This window comes from Miscanthus floridulus, chromosome 9 (assembly GCF_019320115.1).
Source record: "Miscanthus floridulus cultivar M001 chromosome 9, ASM1932011v1, whole genome shotgun sequence".
Classification (NCBI taxonomy): Eukaryota; Viridiplantae; Streptophyta; class Magnoliopsida; order Poales; family Poaceae; genus Miscanthus; species Miscanthus floridulus.
In genome coordinates, this window is record NC_089588.1 from 128866496 (window position 1) to 128887163 (window position 20668).

The 20668-nt window shown below is 42.8% G+C and overlaps 1 protein-coding gene and 1 pseudogene across 1 annotated transcript in view; both read right to left on the reverse strand.

Annotated features, from left to right (window-relative positions):
• LOC136484255 (cysteine-rich receptor-like protein kinase 25) overlaps positions 1-20668 on the reverse strand; it is a 255407-nt gene that overhangs the window by 74790 nt on the left and 159949 nt on the right. The window lies entirely within an intron of this gene.
• Positions 16297-17376, reverse strand: LOC136483942 (uncharacterized; annotated as a pseudogene).

Sequence of the window (20668 nt, forward strand, 5' to 3'; positions counted from 1 at the left end):
GCACTGGCTTGATGAGCTCTCTGACTCTATCAGTGTTGATGATCCACGAGATCGATCCGACCATGAAGATCTGGCCAAGCTGCGGGAGGGACAAAGAGCCTACGGAACATACCATCTTGTTCGATATAGAAACAATACGCACACCCCTACCTGGTGTGCCAACTATCGACAAAATATCATCGGCAGTCCTCCGAGGGGTATCCCATGAAGGTAGATTGATTGGCAGAGAGGCGTGTAATCAAGAACAAGAAGGCAACAGAGACACATGAGTTAGACAGGTTCAGGCCGTTAGTATGACGTAATACCCTACTCCTGTGGTTTGTTGGTTTATATTAGCTATCATATGATATTGCGTGAGTTTGGAGGGGGTCCCTGCCCGCCTTATATAGTCCAGGGGGCAGGGTTACAAGTCGGTTAGATCTGAGAGATAACCGAAAAGTAATAACAGATTACAAGAATCATGGGATCATACGTATCCTAACAGATCTTGTAATATCTTCAGGATATCTTCCTGGTGTCTTGCGGGAGGCGTCGAGCAGAGTCGTGCCCTACAAGGCTTCATCTTATGGGCTAAGCCACCCCTAGGGGTGCAACCCATGTGGTCTATCGTGGGTATCTGGGGTCGTACCCCCCATAATTCATCTCTTCTTCTTTACTCTGTGAAAAGCCCTTAAAAACCATGTTTACCTGCTACAATATTGCCAGGATCTCCCTAGTCATTTGTTGGTCCTTGTTTCCACATATTGTTTATGCAAGGTAATAGAATTTAAGTGTGGGGGAGGCAAACCTCCCGAGCAGAGCACAGCATCAACAAATGTTGAAAGAATGGCAACATCAACCAACTTCGGGGAGAAGGTGCCCCCGTGTATCTAGGTAAGTATTTCTTCTCCTTTTGTTAGTTTGCTTTAAAATATATATGCTAAAAAGATGAATAACTAAAAGCAAAAATAAATAGTTATCCCTATAATAATAAAATAAAAATAAAATAAAAAGAGTGTGTCTAGTTTGCTTTTATTTCATTTAAGAGCTAAATAAATAATAAAGACTTTGAGGCAAATCACTTAAAATGGAAATGATAAATAGTTGCTCTGTTGTAATGCTTTCAAGTACCTAGTTTTTAGCCTTGAATTCTCTCGAGTTTTGGATAAAATTGTTTTGATATAAGGAATTACTCTAAACTTAAAACTCGTGGGTAGCATATGCTTGATCTAAGTCTAGGTAATTGACGGATATGATATTAGAAGGTCTGAGCTGCTGTTTATCTTGTTCCAAGTGACACTAAAGTTCTGGAGATTTCTTTTGAAAAACATAAAAATGCTACATGATAAGTTCCTGTATGATAAAGCTTGAATTCCTACTAGAGCCATACATATTATCTAGGATAGGAAAAACTTCCACATATATGCTGCTTGCTTTGCATTGAGTTTTATCAAGCTTTGTTGACCCTTATGAGAGGTTTGTCATACTCTTAAAATCAAGATCACATACACGCCATATATACATGCTGCTCCTACACTAGGAGTACGCAAAAACATGCCTTCCATCTAGATCCACTCAAAAATATTTTACTCCTACACTGGGGGTGAACACAAAAATATGCTTGTTAGGTTTTCTATCCGCCAAATCAATGCTCCAAGTTCTTGTAAGCTATCTCTCAATGTTTTGTTGCAGAAAAGAGACATGGGGATATGCAAAAGTTATTCATAAAAAAAAGAAAAAAGAGTTGAAAGAAATGGACAAGTGTCTGAGATATTGAAAACATGGGTACTCAGATGCCCATCTAAAAAGAAAAAAGAGATGAATAAGATAGCCACTGTTCTCTTGCAAAAATATTTCCAAGTTTGAAAAGAGAGATAAGTTTTTAAGGAGCAAAGAAGAATTAGGTTAGCCACCAAATATATCCACCATGCATCCACACACATGCACATCTTGATTTGATTTTATGACTCAACTCTCTTTGGATCCATTGTTTGACTTTACAATATATGCACTGCAGGTATGCCCTAGCTTTCTTCCTACTTATGAACTCTACATAAGCCTTAGTGGTAGGAAGAGAAAAAGGCATAACATCTTTATTGCCTTGGTGAGGATCCACAAATATCACATATATTGAGAGACTTGAGAGTGTCGTACAATGGAATCTCTGATTTTTAGTTTGAAAACCTATAAAACCTCCAAAACAATGGTGAAAACAAAGAACTTGAGACATAGTGCTTGATTCGATCGTTCTATCTTTCAATTGCTTAAGACCCAAGTAAAGGCTAAGAAGCTCCATGGTTGAAGGTAATATGGGTAAGTTTGAAAGTCAGATTAGTTTATTCTAACCCAGAGGAGAATTCTTGTTTGAACGCATGTGTACTTTTGAGGAGTGAAAACATTGATGCAACACCTGATCCATTGTTCAAGTTTAGCTTTGTTCAGGGACTAGCAAAGGTTAAGTGTGGGAGAGCTTGTTGACGGCCATTAACACCAATTATAAACCATCAACATAACCTACATATATGCTTAATTCCATCACCAAACATAGTGATAGGGTTTGATTCCAACAAGTTCCATGAGTTTGGGTACTATCACTTGTCTCGTAGGATATTTAATTTTTCAAAGAACAAAACTATCTCAAATGATGAATTGGTGTGCACCATTGCGAAGAGCTCATCGAGCTGATCGAAACAGATATATTATTTGCTATATTTGGAACTCAGAATGAAAAGATATAAATTTCATAAATAAAAGAAAAACTCCACATTATGAACTATGGGATTAATTGAACCCAATTCAGAATTTGGTCCATAAAGACATATGTGCATTTTAATGAAATATGGTAAAAAGTTTAGTACCAATGGGGCTATTTAGAGGGGGAGGGTACCTGGCACCCCACATAAATAGTAGCCCCTAGCCTCCCCTCCATTAGCCATCCTGAAACCCTAATTCATATCCTCATCTCAGGATCAAGGCATCAAGAGAAGATTAGTCCTCTATAGGATCTAGTCTTTTAAATAAAAATTTTGAGTTAGAGAGTGAGGGAAGAGTTTAGAGGAAGTATCGGCCTGTCGGTGCTACCTCTATAGCTTGTACTTTATTGGATCTAGGCTTCTCCAAGTCTATATCTGAGATATATCTAGTAATTGATTTCTGTTTAAAGTAAGTTATGTGCTATTTTGTTCATGGGTTCACAGTTCTTTTGAGTTCTCTAGTCTTTGCTAGATCTCTAGATTAGAGTAGTAATCGTTAGCATAAGCGCATTGCTTAGGCTATCGGCTACTTATATTTGCTCCCTACTTCTTGGTTGTGTGGTAGCAGCGGGAGATAACAGCTCCATCTATCCTTTATAGTTCACACCAAATTAAGTAGGTTCTTAAATTAGTAGGATCGTAATCACGTCGGTAGAGTTATCTATTAGCAGTGCTTTATCGTCTAAGCGGTGTCCCGAAGTGAACACTAGAATCATCAGCCTTGCTTTGCATATGGTCATAAACATAAGAATCCTCTCTACTCACACCTTAAACCTTGATTGCTATCCCTGGACAAACTAGTTGTTAGCACTACTAGAAATCCTTTCATCTATGACGTTTTGGGTATGACGATCCCAAATTTGGTCACTGAACAAGGTTCATCAATGATGAAATTTCGTTATTCGTCATGGATGACCGATTTGGGCATCAACCCCTTTGTTCAACTGTGACAAAGTAGAAGAAATCATCATAGAAATGTTGTGAACTTCGTCATAGAAGTGAAGCTCAGTAGTTTCACCGTTGAGGTCCCACCTATCAGCCAAAATTTTTGTCATAAAAGTGAAATTAAAAAAAATGTGCGGTGCCTAGGAATCGAACCCAGGACCTACACTTCCCAAGCAAGATGGCTTACCATCACACTATGAATTGGACGTGTTACAGAGTGGGAACATTAATTTATTATCTATTTGAATAATTCGTATATTAAAAAAATATGCGGTGCCTGGGAATCGAACCTAGCACCCTTCACTCAGAGTCAAGCTGCCTTACCATCAGAACATGACCATCAGAACATGACTTTGGTCATGCTCGGAGATGATTTTTTTTTCTTATTCGTTTATTGAATCAGTTCTATGACTCAAACCCAATCCAATCGTGCTGCCCCCAGATCCAAACCCAACCCAAATCCAGTAGAGGGTGGGAGTAGGTTCTCCACTGGCGGCGAGCCTCTCCAACGGCCAGCTCTGGCGAACCACTCTAGCAGCCTAGCTGGTACAGGATGCGCTGGTGGGCAACTGCTCTAGCGGTGTAGCAGGCTGCTCCAGCGGGCACCTGCTGCAGAGTAGGTTCTCCACCGGTGGCGTGCCTCTTGGGCATCTATGGTGAGCCTCTCCGGTGGATAGCTCCGGCAAACCGCTCCAGCAACCTAGCTGGTATGGGATGCGCTGGCGGGCAGCTCCTCTGGCGGCGTAGCGGGCTGCTCCGGTAGGCACCTGCTGTAGCATAGCTGCTTTGGTGTGCACTGGCGGTGTGCTAGGGTGGCTACTTCAGCTACTTAGAGGTATTGTCCCCTCCCATTGCTTGCAATTTGTAGAGCAGTAGATGTTTAGACAAAGATTGGTAGAGCAGTTCATGGCTTTTGTTCAGCTACTTAGGCCTAATTTTTTTTGCATTCAGAAGATGGACAGAACATGGATTCGTGCTACTCGGTTTAGCGATGAGTTCACTGCAGGTGTTGATCAGTTTATGTCTTTTGTTCAAGATAGATTCAGTCCGAATGATGCTATACGTTGCCCATGTTGCAATTGTCTGAATTAGTCTTCATGGAGTCTGAAAGATGTGCATGACCATGTTTATCTCCATGGATGGTCAGCTACATATACTCGGTGGGTACACCATGGAGAAGATTTTGTTGTTGACATTGTGGAATTTGGAGAGGATGAAAATGTACCTGCCTATCTAGGTGATGTGGTAGATGTGGAGGAGCCCGACAATGAAGATGATCATGATTCGGTAGAGATGATTGCAGACTTGTACACAGCTGTACAAAAAGATGGAGAACAACCTATGTTTGTGAAAGTTCTTAAGATGCAAAACATGCTCTTTGCCCGAGTTCAGTTCAGTCTAGGTTCTCTTTTCTAGTAAGATTGCTACATATCAAGTCATACTATAGGGTCAGCAACACAGCATTCAGTGCATTTTTTAAGTTATTGTCAGGGTCATTCCCTAATTGTTGTCTTCCAGATTCATATGACAAAGCAAAGAAGTATCTCAAAGAGTTGGGCCTTGGATATGAGTTAATCGATGTCTGTGACAATAACTGTGTGTTGTTTCGCAAAGGACTTGAAAAACATGACATCTGCCCAAAATGCAAGGAATCTAGGTGGGTAGATGGAGATGCTGCCAAATGGATTCCTAAAAAGATTTTGAGATATTTTCCTCTTATACCAAGGCTGAAGAGGATGTTTGCAAACAAAGCAACATCAGAGGAGACCCAGTGGCACAAGGATAAAAGGGTTGCTGTGGAGAATGAAATGACCCATCCAGCAGATGGCTTAGCGTGGAAAGATTTTGATGCTATGTTTCCAAGCTTTGCTAGAGATGCCAGAAACCTAAGGCTTGGTTTAGCAACAGATAGGTTTAATCCATTTGGAAACATGAACACAACTTATAGCATGTGGCCTATACTTGTAAAGGTATACAATCTACCTCCATGGTCATGCACTGCTGCATCCAACTGCATAATGGCATTGCTCATCCTAGGACCAAAGTCTCCAGGCAAGGACTTTGACATATTCTAACAGCCTCTCATTGAGGAATTGTTAAAACTCTGGGAGGGAGTCAGTACATATGATGCATTCACTGGTGGGAAGTTTGACCTTCGTGCTGTAGTACTATGGTGCATCCATGATTATCTAGCTTTGGGTGTATTGTCAGGGCGAATCACTAAAGGTTACTCTGCATGTATCTATTGCAACAAAGATCCATTATCAAGGAGTCTTAGGAAGAAGATATGTTACATTGGACACCATCGCTATCTTGATAAAACCCACAAGTGGAGAAGAAGCTTGGCCTTTGATGGACACTGAGAGAACCGGGGTGAGCCAGGAAAGTTGAGTATGCATGAGACATCGGAGTGTCTAGAGAAATTAAAAGATGTTACTCCTGGTAAGGCTGATGGTACCAAGAAAAGGAAGCGAGGACAGAAGGACAAGGAGCCAAAATTGTTTAGCCAAAGGTCCGCTCTATGGGACCTTCCTTATTGGAAATACTTGAAGCTGCCACATAATCTTGATGTGATGCATATAGAGAAGAATATATGTGATGCCCTTCTAGGCATAATACTCTGTCTTGAGAAGAATAAGGATACAGTTAATGCGAGACTTGATTTGCAGGATATGGGCATACGTCCTGATTTGCATTTAGAAGAAGATGAAGACAATTCAGTTTCCATGCCAGCGGCATGGTATTCCATGGAAAAAGAAGAAAGGGTTACATTTTGTGTATTTCTAAAAAGTATTCGGTTTCCATATGGATATGCTTCCAACCTGACAAGATGCATTAGTTCAGATGGTTCCAAGGTGCAGGGCCTCAAAACCCATGATTGCCACATCCTTCTTCAAAGAATTTTAGCTATTGGTCTCCGGGGACTAGTGCACAAGGACATATATGTAGCAGTTGCAAAGTTGGGTAAATTTTTCCAGGAGCTTTGCAGTAGGAAACTAAAGGTTGATAGATTGAAACGTCTAAAAGCAAAAATCCCTATGATACTTTGCAAGTTAGAGAAAATATTTCCTCCTGCTTTTTTTGATGTGATGGTCCACTTAGCTGTCCACCTTCCTGATGAAGCACTCCTAAGAGGTCCTATCCAATATGGATGGATGTACCCAATCGAACGGCAAATGGACACTTTGAAGGGGTATGTGAGGAACAGGGCTAGACCTGAAGGGTCCATCGCTGAGGCGTACATAGTTAATGAGGACTTGACCTTTTGTTCAAGTTACATGGAAGAAGTTGTCACTAGATTTAATCGAGATGATGAAAAATGGCATCATGGAGCAACTGATGGTGACCTCTCTATATTCCAGCATGGTGTTAAACTCTTGGGGGCCAACAGGCAGACATATCTTGATGATAAAGAATTTCACAAGATTTGTTGGTATGTGCTAAACAATAGTGAGGAGGTAGAGCCATATTTGAGGTGAGTTTTGTTTCTAAATTTTGTAAGTGTGCAGCAAACTGTGTGTGCACCTGACAAAGAAAGTTTAGGAGTGCAACAAACTATTTCTCAAGACATATTGTAAACTATGTGTGCAGCAAGTTTAGAGGAGAGTTAGACAAAGAAGGTGGCCATGATGTTGAGAAGAGGTTGGAAAAGGAATTCTCTGCTTGGTTTAGGAGTCATGTAAGTGGTTCCAGATTTATTTTTGACTTGCTTGGTTTAAGATTCATATTGCAGCAAGATGCATATTAGATTCATACTTGATTTGACTTATTTTGCAGCAAGATTCATATTGCAGCAAGTTTCACTCAATTATGTGTGCTGGTAATCATAGTTGCTTTGACTTATTTTGTTGTCTTTTTAGATCAAGACTAAGTGGAAGGATAATTGAGAAGAAGTTAGTGAAGGGCTATATGCAATATCATGTCCTCCTGACCTAAGAGTGAACTTATGGGCATCATGCAGTGTCAACGGTGTTCGATACAACACTGTCGACCATGAAAGACAAAGGCAGACACAAAACAATGGTGTGCTGATGGATGGAACACATAATGGATTGGCGACAGAATTTTATGGTCAGCTCAGAGAGATAGTTGAGTTGAGCTACAACTCCAGTTCGGAATGCATTCAAATGGTCGTACTTTTTCGGTGTGACTAGTTCAGTCAAGATGGTAAAGCTAGAACCATTAGAGATGATGGCCTTTTTAGATCCATCAATGTAGAGAGGCTTTGGTACAAGACAGACCCATTCATATTAGCAACTCAATCAAAAAAGGTCTTCTATGTGCAGGACACACAATTTGACAAAAATTGGCGTGTTGTCCAAAAATTTGAGCATAGGAGCATGTATGATGTCAATGAAGTAGAATTGAGCACTGTTCACCAAGATGAAAATGGTTCTAATAATGAGCTTGGGGTACAAGATGATGTTGATGATGGCTTGGATGAGCCTACACCAGTGCACCGACGTGTGGGTGGCCAAAAATCTACTGTTCCTGGTAACTTACAAGTTCTTATCAATAGAAGGGAAAAAGACATGGTTGAGGACAGTGACTCTGAAGGCTGTGAAGATGATACTATCTTTGAGTATTTTAGTGACAATGATAGGGATCCCATGGAATGTAATGATGATGATTAGATTAGCTGTCATTTGTAGCTGTCTAAATCTAGGATGTTGATTGAGCACAAACAATTGTAACTGTGACTCTTTTTTAGTACCTGTCTTTTCTGGGATGTTGATTGAGCACAAACATTTGTACCTGTCTACTTCTGGATGTAGATGTATGTGACTTTTTCTAGGATGTTGATGTTCCTGTCAACTTCATTATATTTTTCTGGGATCACAATTGCAATTCACTGTATCAGACAAGTCACAAACAATTGGAACAAGTAGATCTTTAGTTGGCAATTCACAAACAATTCTCACACAATTGATACCATGAAGTCATTGATACATTGATACTAGGAAGTCATTGATACATTGATACCAGGAACTCATTCATACACTTCTCAAAATCCAACTCAGTCAGACTAAGCTAATGGATATAGTTCTCCAAAGCTACGACATACAGTTCTAAGACTTAGCTAATACATAAAACTCATTCAAACTAATCTAATTCAAGCATTGATACAACTCTTTCACAGCAGTTGAAGCATCATAGGCCTTGGCTGAGGACCTTTACTGCATGTGGCCACCAGGAGTGCCAAACAGATAGCAAGTGCCATAGCAAGGACCTTCATAGAACGACAACAGACCTTGACAAGTGCCTTGGCCTCCTCCTTCTCCTTGACAAGTGCCTTGGCCTCCTCCTTCTCCTTGACAAGCTCCTCCTTCTCCTTCACCAGTACAACATACTTGGCATGTGCTTCATCCACCAAATATGCTAGTTCACTGTTCTCCACTTCAAGAGATTTGTTCTTCTTACGAAGGGCCTTGACTATATCTCGTAGATCAACAAGTATTTCGATCTAATGCTTAGTTGGCTTTGGATCCAACCACTCCCAGAAATTACAACCACCATCCTTGCATCCACAAGAAAATTGCACTTTGTTAGACAGACTCTATATAAATGAACTCATTGCAAATTGAACTCAATGTAAATTGAACTCACCTGATATTTGTAGCAGCAGTGATACCTCCTTCCTGGATTCACATCACTCCATGATACCCACCTGGGTGCCCTCTCATCGCAGAAGCAATTGACTGCTGGCGTGTACGAGTAGGGCAGATGGTGATATGGAATTGGGGAGGCATTCGGGGATGGCTCTCCGTAGCATGCAATGGAGTTTCGGGACGAGCTTGACCCAGAGTTGGTTGCCATGGCGCTCGAACCCTAATCGAGGTGGTTTGGAGCACGACGGCGGGGCTGAACGGTGGGTGGGAGCTGATGAGGACATCACTCCTTTGGATGTACCAGCTGATCCTCCAACCGTCATGTAAGGTCCAATGACCCAGGCTCGAATGTGTCAACTCAATTTACAGGTGAGCTCGTTATTAAGCGATCCTTTTCATACTTTTGAGAATAGACTACTACCTAATGATGTTATCTTGCTTAGGAACATTGGAGAGGGTCAAGAGGGACTAAGAGGACGTGGAGGAGGTGATGATGACCAGCAAGGACGTCCAACACAAGCCGGAGGCCCAGTCCAACACGAATTCGAGTCTGCCTCGGCCTCCAGGACCAATCTGCCTTAAACTGGTCGCCTAGGACGCATCCGGACTCCATTTTCGATGATCCACATATGGATGGAAAGCTAATTTGATAAGGAAGCCAATCCAAGTGGTTTCACATTAAAAGATATTTGGAATCAACAGGAATCATTGAAACAAGTCAGCGTCCAGAATCTGCTAGGGTGCTGCGACACCGTCTTTTGGTCCGTTGGACCATGTATCGAGTTTGGGCCCATTAGGGGCGCATCCAGGGGTCTTGCACGACCCTAGAGTCTTCATAAACAGCCGCTGCCCCTCCATTAGGGTTTGGGTTTTGCTTAGATTATTCTGTCAAGAAACAGTTTCGCCGTTCTTCGGTTTGTGAGACCCCAACTCGTGAGATTAATCAATCATCTGCAATTTGGTTGCTTTCTTTCTCGTTCTTGCTTGTGTTCTTCATTGCGCAGGCAGGGATTAGCCTTCTTGGCAAGGTCAACCTGGTCCATGACTCGGTTGATAACTAGAGGAGCTGTGGTGCTAAGATTACAGGGTTTGATCTTTCGATCTGAAGCCGGATCGGTGTGTCATTCTCCGCCACAATGATAGTTACCATCACCTGACGGAAGATCGGGATCCCCGTCTCCATTAGGAGCATAGCGGTGGGGCTGACCACTGGGTGGGAGCACGGCGGTGGGGATGGACAGTGGTGTGGACCCACGGCGGTGGGGGCTCGCCGGTGGAGTGGACGCGCGTCGGCGGGGGCTCGCCGGTGGAGTGGACGCACGACGGCGGGTGCAGCAGATTTGGGCGATTTGGGCGGATTGTGTTCGATTTGGGGGATTTGGGCTGCGGCCATTGGGTGGCTGACGGGTAGGCCAACCCGATCAACTCTTGAACTGGTTGGACTCGGTTCACCTCGGGTAAGAGGCTGACGGGTGGGCCCATGATGGTCAAATCATGGTCAAATCCACGATTTCAGCGTATTTTGATGCAGATTTGAACCTAATTTTTTATTGCAATGTTAAGTGCAACATTCAAGTAAAGTAATTGTACCTAGATCACTAAAGTTCAAAATGGTTCATATATATCAATGGATAAGATATGTGTGTTCATGCATAAGCTATGTGTGTTCATATATCAAGTGAAGTGTGTTCATATCAAGTGAAGTGTGTTCATTTAATCTTATGTAATGCCTACCTATTTATGTGTGTTTCTATATCAAATCATGTATACTATCTTAAGTAGTGCATAGTTTAAGTGCATATAGCTATCATAGGAGACATATAGATCTTATGTGTATAACCAAGCACACATACATGGATCGAGGTATATGATCTTATGAAGTAAACAAATGCCACATACATGTGTGTTGTTAGAACATTGTTAAGTGTTTGAATTCATTAATGCACTCACTAAATAAGTAGTGTAGTGCACATAGTACTTGGATATATATCATCCTATAATGTATATAGTGCACACAAAATAAGACCTACATGTCTCTATAATTTTAGAGCCCACAGATTATCATCTTTCACATTTACTTTGAAAAATCAAAGAATGTTTTCATATATATTATATAATGACTATATAATTTGTAATTTTGATGTATCAAAGAAGGTTACAAAGACTAAAAATATCATTTTGGATTACTATGGTACATAAAACATCATTATAAACATAAAAGTCTGAATCACAGGCAAATGGAAATTGATATCAATTTTAGAGAAACAAATATCATTTTTCAACACAAAAATAGTCCCCAAAAGCTAAAGAAAGAACCATTTTTTCCTGACAAAAAAAAGAAAATTCTTTTCACTCCTCCCACCTAAACACCCCGGTGGTCGACGCGAATCCCCCGCCCAAACTTTGGTAGCTGAGAAAATCCCCTAACTGCCCTCAAGCACGTCGACTCTTGATTGACTACAGCAGGGGTAAAATAGTAAATATACAATGGACTATATATCCATGAATCCACTCCACTCAATCTCATTCACTCCTCCCGCATCCACTCCGCCGCCGCCCGTCAAGATCCACTCCGCCGCCGCCCTAGTTCGCCTCCATCGCCGCCCTCCAAGATCCCCTACGCCGCTACCCACCTAGAGCCGCCCACCACCACCCTCTTACCGCCCAGATCCGCCACTACCCATTTCACCCCACCCAGATCCACCACAGAGACGTGACTTGTGACCCAGAGATGGAGGAGCCACACGACTACATCGCCGGAGATCGTCCACCCCAGTGGAGATACAACTCTCATAAACAATGCCTAAACAAACCGCAACACTCCTCTGCCCCCTGAGCCCAGGTTCTACCGAATGCTTCCCCTTTTAGGTGTATGGTTTTGTTCACTAGGTAGGGTTTAGGTTTTATGGATTACTGTGTTCACTAGGCATGTGTTCACTAGGAAGGGTTTAGGTTTTACGGATGACGGGTAAGATGTTAGGGTTTATTGTTTAGGTTTCATGGTGTAGGGATCAATTGGACTAAAATTCATTTACAAATAAATAGGGTACTATGAAAGGCTGAGGGACTTGCAAGTCGCGGAGAACAAAAGGTTCATGGAATCCTTGGGTATTCATACCTTGGCTACTTCTATTAATGAAAGCATGGCAAATGCAAGTTCTCAGAACCTGGACAAGCCAAGAAACAAGAATGGTCATGGGGAGGGGTCAGATTCATCGGAGTATCTTCTTGGAGCTGAGGGCGGCCAGGAAGAGGAAGATGAAATAGTTGTGGTGGGTTTTTTTTACATTACACTATGCGATGTACATTTTAATGCAGGTTCTAATAACAGATTTGTTTACCCTTCTATATTAGGAAACTAAGAAAAGCAACAAGCGGGGCACAAAGTGGAAGAAGAAGACCAAGATGCCTCCAGGTGGCACGAAAATAGTCAGGGCAATTGGCGGCAGTGAGGCAACTCCTAGAGTTGCAACCAGGTCTGGAAAGAAGTACATCACCAACCACCCCACAGTTATGGCTGAGGGATAGTCAACTCCGCTACCAGAGAACAATGAGACAGCAACTGTGGGACAAGGGGAAGAAGAACATCCCCCAAGTCTTGTTCTGGACTTTTCTATATTTGATGACCCAAATAATATAAATGAAGATGAGGTCACATAAGAGTTAGATGCTATTCCTCAAGGCAAGTAATAGACCATGCTTTCTCACATTCTTTGCTTTACTTGGATTACTCTGACACTAACAGCATCGCTTTTGTAGCTCGACAACGTGCTCCAAGAAAGCCAAGACCACCAACAAAAGGCAAATTGCTGGACAATATGACAAAATCTATGGGAAAGAGATTGCCAATTGAAATTGTTGTAGGGAAGAGAAGGCTAGAGAAGCCTGTACAAGCTGCTAAGCTAGCTTCAGAGGCTGGACTTATCACTAGGAAGAGCATGCCTATCCTAACTCACTGGAAACATTACAAGAAAGATGAAAGCCAACTGAAAGAATTCATGGGCCAGTTATCTATAAGTAAATTGATACCTTCCATATCTATTTGGTACCTTCAATAAGTAACTATACCAAATGCTAAGAGCTAACTCCGCTAGGTGATTGACTTTTGCAGGTTAGGTTGGCAGTTGATGACAAGGATGAGCCAACAGTTCAAGCCTGCAGCAATATACTCCAAGGTGTTGTACGCCAGAGGAGATATTTGTTGAAGAACAAGTACTTCAATGGTATACCGACTAATGAAGTCCCCACTACTTCCCCTGTTCCTAGTATTTCTAACGACGAGTGGAAGGCACTCGTGGCGATGTGGTCTACACCAAAAGCAAAGGTATCATGATGTTGTAAAGAAAGTTTTCTGTTCTCTCTATGTTGTCTTCCATTTACATATGTCTTATAGGAAACTGCTCGGAAGAACATGATAAACCGTGAGAAGGTTAGACACCATCAAGCGATGGGATCTCAAAGCTACATCTCACACTTATACGCATTTGTAAGTGCTAAAACACTGGGACAATACATTGTATCTGATTTAAACATACATATCTATTTCCTATAAAGTTGTCTACAAACAAAAGCTAATTTTGCTGCATTTCCCGCTATAATTATGTAAAGAAGGAGAAAAACAAGGACAGAGAGGTGGATGCAGTTAAGATCTTCAAGGAATTGCATACCAGCAAGAAGGAGGGTATGACTGATGTGGTCAAAGAAACAGTTGTAAGTGCCTACATATCATTGCTTGTTGGGATTGAGTATATGTGTGAATTTATGCTAATTACAGTTGCCGGATGGGATTAGTACATGGAAAGTATGTTCATATGCTTATATGTTGTGTGTCAATGGTTCTATCAGTTCTTTATGAAATGGAAGGTTGTTCTACATGCTTGCTAGAGGGGACGAGTACATAGAAAGTTGTTCATGTGTTTATGCCTATATATGGAATCATATGTTGTGTGCATTGTTCTGAAATGTTAAGTTGTGTTCCTATATGCTTGTGAGATGCTAAGTTGGGTTCCTACACCCTTGCTGGAAGGTTGTGCATGGTTGAGAAATGCTAAGTTGGGTTCCTACATGCTTTCTAGAAGGTAGTGCATGGTTTGTCTGTACATGACTGTGAAATGCTATGTTGATGTTCCTATATGCTTGCTGGGTGAGATTAGTACATAGAAAAGATGTTCCTATATGATTGCTGGTTGTTACTTTTCCTATATGCTAGCAGGACGGTCCTATCTGTGCTTAGGAAATAAATAGTTGTCCCTATATGCTTGCTGGATGGCATTATTACATGGATATGATATTCATATCTTTGATGTTCATGTACTTTAAAATGTATGCATCAATATGTTTTGTGATGGTTTTCATAACTTGGCTTGTGAAATAGATTCTGCATAATGAACTTACTAATGTTGCACCTGTTTGTTGTAGAGTACCATGGAAGATATGTTGGCCCAGCCTGCTCAAGACTTAGAGACACCAAGATCTAGTACTGAGATAGTTTTGAAGGTTCTCTCACAAACCAGTGCAGCTTGTACATTCCTCAAGAATGCTGGTATTGAAACACCAGTAAGCAAGTCTGCTGCATCAGCTGCAAGAGAGGCACAACTTCAGGAATAGCTACAGGCGGAGAAGGAACGGGCTGATAATCTTGAAGAACAACTGGTCCATCTAAAGAAGAAAGCCGCAGAAACAGAAGAATCCATGGCTAGGACCCAAGAAGTTGTGCTCAAGAACCAGCAAGAGCTGGAGGAGTTCAAGAAGAAACAAGAAGCTAATGATATGATCCTTCAGCGCATCTTGGGCCTCAACTCAGGTAATCGAGCTACTTAGCTTGTTCCTGTCCTGCCTAGGTTCCTCTGTAGTCCATGGTTGTGCTGGGCCGTGTCGCTACTGCTGGTACTCGTGTCGCTACTGCTGGTACTCATAATAAGTTGCTGAACTTGGTCTTTCAGTTGTCGCTTGTGAACTTATTCTGTGATTGCCTGGTCTGTGGAACTTGTTTGTGAACTTGTGGTTCAAGTGATGTGAACCTATGGAACTTGTGGTTCCCCTATGTTTGTGGTTCCCCTGTGTTTGGGAACTTTGGTTGTGAGAACATTTAAACATGTGATGTATAAACTGTGTATGATGTATGAATTGTTGTATGTGGTAAATTATGTTCTGTTTCTAGAATGAGTGATCAGGCACGGCTGCAGCCTGTATTTTATCCAATCATAGAATTTATGACGAAAAAACGTCATCGTTCATGCACTACCACGTCATCGCCAGCATTAAGATAATGCCATGTGTCAACCTCTCAGAAATACACATGTCATCCTCTCAGAAATACACGTGTCAACCTCTCAGAAATACATGTGTCGACCTCACAGAACATACACGTGTTGACCTCATATTGAAACACGTGTCAACCTTATTTTAGGACACATGCCGTACTCATAGTCACACATGTGTAAACCTTAGATTAAGACATGTGTCGTCCTGAGCGAATGAAAAGCATCAACATTACCGTCATACACGTGTCCACTACAACGCCTGCTGAAATAGTTTAGTGATAGTGCCCAAATCATCACGGATGTAAACTTATCTGTGATGAAACACGACAAATCATCACAGTGCAACATTTGTGACGCTACAAAGATGACGAACAAAATTTCGTCATAACTTCATCACAGATATCTTTCCATGACGCTTTTAGCGTTTACTATGACATTATTAGATCGTCTCAAATGTGCACTTTTTTAGCAGTGTAGATGACATACACACGTTTCCCTGTGGATACGATACTCGATAATACTCCAGGTGAAAACTACTTCGATACTCGTGCACTTGCAGATTTCGTCTCTGTGTACCTCCACAGGTGTCAACAAAGAGGACATTACATAATTCCTGGGAAACATTACGACAGTTTGGACCATCTACCATGTTACAAATGCTTTTTGGGAGCATGCATGGCCAAACTTTTATGGAAATAAAACTAGTACATGTGAACATCACATTTAACTAGAATGATATTTTGGAGATTACTGCAGATCCCCAAATATATCAATGTCATTTCCAAGAAGGACGTCTTCACTTTCGTCCATATGGACGTCTCCACCACTTGTGCCGACGGGCATGTCGTTCTTCTCAAGCTAGGCTTCAGGCTCAGCGGTGAAGTGAGACTCATGTTGACCTTTCCCTCTGTTCTTGCTCTGTTGATAAAGGTCAACAAGGTATTTGGGGGTGCGACATGTACAGGACCAATGCCCCTTAGCTTCACATCTTTAGCAATCGCCTTGCTCTTCCCCATTGTGGTCACCTTTTTCCTTCTTGGGTCCAAATCTACCCTTGGGCTTTCCCTTTTCTTTGCCTTTGAACATAGCACCTATTTTCCCCTTTCCATGACCCCTATTGCGGTTGCGAGAACTCTTAGCAACGTTAGCATGTGCTTCAGGCACAACCATAGAACTAGTAGGCCAGGCATAATGATTGTTCATGAGGACCTCATTTTGTTGTTGTTGTTCAGCAAGAGATAGTACTTCACTTAGCTCAGAGTACTTATACTTTGAGCTCCTGTATTGCTGTTGCAGTACTATATTGCCCGGGTGGAAGGTGGATAGAGTTTTCTCGATCATATTGGCATCGGTGATCTTCTAGCCACATAAACACAGTTTAGTCTCAATCCTGTGCAAAGCAGAGTTATACGCTGCCACAGACTTATAGTCTTGGAAGCACAGATTGATCCAGTCCCGTTGCGCTCTAGGAGGCACAATCGTCAGCTGCTGGCTGAAGCGGTCCTTCAGGGACTGCCATAAAACCAGTGGATCCCTCTCCGTCATATACTCACACTTTAGGTCTGGGTGGAGATGGTGTTGCAGATAGTGCAACGCTTTTGCTTTGTTAGGCTTAGTGCGCTCATCTTTGCCAGCTTCAGGCTCCATAATGGTATGATCGAGGCTAATGCCGTCGAGTTTGATCTCGACGTCGGTAGCCCAAATGAGGTCGTTGTTGCCGTCCACGGTGAGTGCCTCGAAATGCCTCTTTGTGATGTCCGATATGCCTGCACAATTAATGTACAGGGTTAGTGAATGTCGGTGCGTAATCTTCAGGATCATGACCATGCATCGTCTTCAGGACTACACAAAAAATTTCCAGGTATAATCTTCAGAATTACAATGCGATTAAATAAGTAATATAAATTGCAATAAATAAATATGCGGAATTTAAATAAGTGCAGAAAATAAATTGCAGTAAATAATAATAATAATATGCAGTGACATAAAAGAAAAATATAGTGGGCTACCGGCCACAAATTTTGCACAAATGAAGGTCTTTGTGCAGTGTACTCGAAATGGACCTAAAAGGTCCATATCTATGCTTCATGGGCTGGCCTGCTTGGCCCAACCATCCGTGGCCGTTCATCAAGATTGATGGCTCAGATTTGCCCCTCAGCCATAAAAAAGGGAAGGGAAAACCCTAACCCTCATCTCTCTCTCTCTCCCTTATCTCCTCTCTCAGACACACGCAGGGAAAGGGTGGGGGGCGGCGCCTGCGCCTGCCGAGCGCGTGGGGGCCGCGCCCGCGGCTCCTGCCTGTGGCAGCCCGCGTGAAAGAGTGGAGGGCGGCGGCGGCATGCCTATGCGCGCACGCAGGGAAAGACCGAAGGAGGGAGGAGCGGCCGCGTCCTCATGCCCGCTTGTGGTGTCAGCCAGCGGCCGGCGGCTTGCTCCCGCGGCCTGCGTGATGGCCAGGCCTGCGCGGCGGCCGGGTCAGTCGGCCCGTGCGTGCCCCCGTGCCCGGGGCGGCTGCGGCGGCGGCCGGTCTGCCGGGCCAGCACACCTGCCCGCGGCCTGGGCTCTCGGCCGGGAGGGCCGGCGGCGGCTGGCCGGGCTAGGGCAGCGGCTGGGACGGCCAATCCGAGCGCGGCCGGGGCCGGACCGGCTAATGCCCGCGCCCGTGGCAGCCGGCGGTCAGGGCGGCGGCCTGCAGGACCAGGCTGCACGCGGCCGTGCGCCTGGGGCAGCCAAAGCTGCGGCAGTCGGGAAGGAGCCCCGCACGTACGCCCTTCGTGCTCGCCCGTCGGCGGTCGGGGTGGCTGTGGCGGCGGCCTGTCAAGGCCTGCTCGTCCATGCCCGCGGCGGCGGCCTGTCAAGGCCTACTTGTCCGCGCCCGCAGCGACCGGGCGGCTCAGGTCTGCACAAACGTCTCCGGGACGACGGCGAGGTACACATGTTCATCTCCGGCGATCGACGGCGATGGCGGCTGAGCCGCCTTCGTGTCACCGGGCGTTGCCGATGCGCCAACGACACAACAAGTAAAAACGTGCTCGTGTTCTTGTGTATATGCATGTTCAGATCATAGTAGTACGATGAACAAGCATTAGTTGAACTGATTTCTGTAAACCTTTTTCTTACCCTTAGCTCGGTAGAACTCATGCTGATAATTTGTTAGAAATCGTGTTCTTTCAGCACACACAAGCACAGACAAGAGGGACACAGGTGAACACAAAAGTGGAGAGGAAGAGGGAGTCACTTTTCTGTATTTCACTTTTGCTTCTTACTTCTTAGGGCACGTTTAGTTAGCGAAAATTTTGGGTTTGGCTACGGTAGCACTTTCGTTTTTATTTGACAATTAGTGTCTAATTAGGTTCGAAAGTTTTGTCTTGTGATTTCTCACTCAAATGTGTAATTAGTTTTTTTTTTTGTTTATATTTAATGCTCCATGCATTCAAAAATTCAATGTGATGGACAAAAACCAAAATTTTTTAGAACTAAACGCTTTACATCAGTTGAAAGTGATCCCCTTTTATAGAGGAAGACACCGAATGATACAAAGTTGCTACAGTATTTGAACTCTTGCCTTCCTTCCTCCTCGCGCGAGCAGGCCACCATTCAAATTCTCTTGTTACACCTGTTTGCTGATGGCTTATACTGAAATTTGGCTTATGCTAATACTTATGGTGAAATGTTACGAGGAAAAAACACTGTTTTTCATATAAAGTAGTTTTGAATAACCTCACGCGAGTAGGATCGCATGATCGTTTCTTAGACTTTGATTCACAACATGTTTCAGTGGATGAAAATGGATCGGATACGAACAGATATCACTGATATTATATTTATTTTCATATTTTTGTTCGGATTCGAATATGGATAATATCAACCATGCCGGATAGGATATGATTGGATATCGACATAACAAATATACAGTTTGAGTATTCGGATACGGATATGGTATCGGATGTTGAATATTTGGATTTGGATACGGACAGATTAAAACTTCTCTAAACGAATCCGGTCTCGAATCCGGTCAGAAAATATCCGTACCGTTTTCATCCCACTCCTGATACAGTGGCAAAGACTTGGAACTATGGAGTGCACCCAGACACGGTTTCCAAAGGACAAGGAGTGTCATTGCATTTATTTTCCTCGCAAAGACTTGGCGATGGGTTTGCAGGTCTTTCTTTTCACCAGCCACCGGAAGCGGACGCCGGCTTGTGCCCAGCTAGGGCGTTTGGATGGCTAAACTATAGTTAGCTACTAAATGGTTTAGTCATTTTTAGTAACTTTAGAGTTATTAGAGATGACTAAAGCTCTTTTAGTACCTTTTAGTCATAGTGTTGGGTTAAAAGTTACTAAAGTGACGAAAAGCTACTAAATTTAGTAGCTACTAGGTGAATCAAACAGACCTTAAATCCGACGAAGCTAGCTAGACTTTTATTTTTATTTTTTTGAGAAAAAAAACTAGCTAGTTAGGCCTGTTTAGATGCCCTCTAAAACCCAAAATTTTTTGCACAGTACTCGTTACATCGAATCTTACGGCGCATGCATAGAGTACTAAATGTAGACGAAAAAAAATTAATTGCATAGTTGGGTGAGAAATCGCGAGACGAAACTTTTGAACATAATTAGTTCATAATTAGACACTAATTATCAAATAAAAACGAAAGTGCTACAGTAGCCCAAATCCAAAATTTTTTGATCTAAACAGGGCCTTAGACGACTGCGAGATCCCACTGGCCAGAGCACAAGTGTGTTGTCCATTTCGCTGCACTATTTTCCTGGGAAAAAGGAGTGCCAATTACGGAGACGGAGCAAAGGGGAGGAGCAGCTGGCGAGCTGGATAGCTTGGTACAGGCGAGCAGCTAGGAGGAAGCTAGAGTTCAGAAGAATTGCTATACTTGACAAGTTCAGAGAAAGGTTTCTCGATCTTAATTAGGTGGTGTTTGGATTCAGTTACTAAAATTTAAGAGGTGTGTTAGGAGAATATTGTATGGGGTGTTCGGATACTAATAAAAAAACAAATTACATAATCCATCAGTACTCTACAAGACGAGTTTTTTAAACCTAATTAATCCGTCATTAGCATATATTTACGGTAGCACCACATTGTCAAATCATAGACTAATTAAGC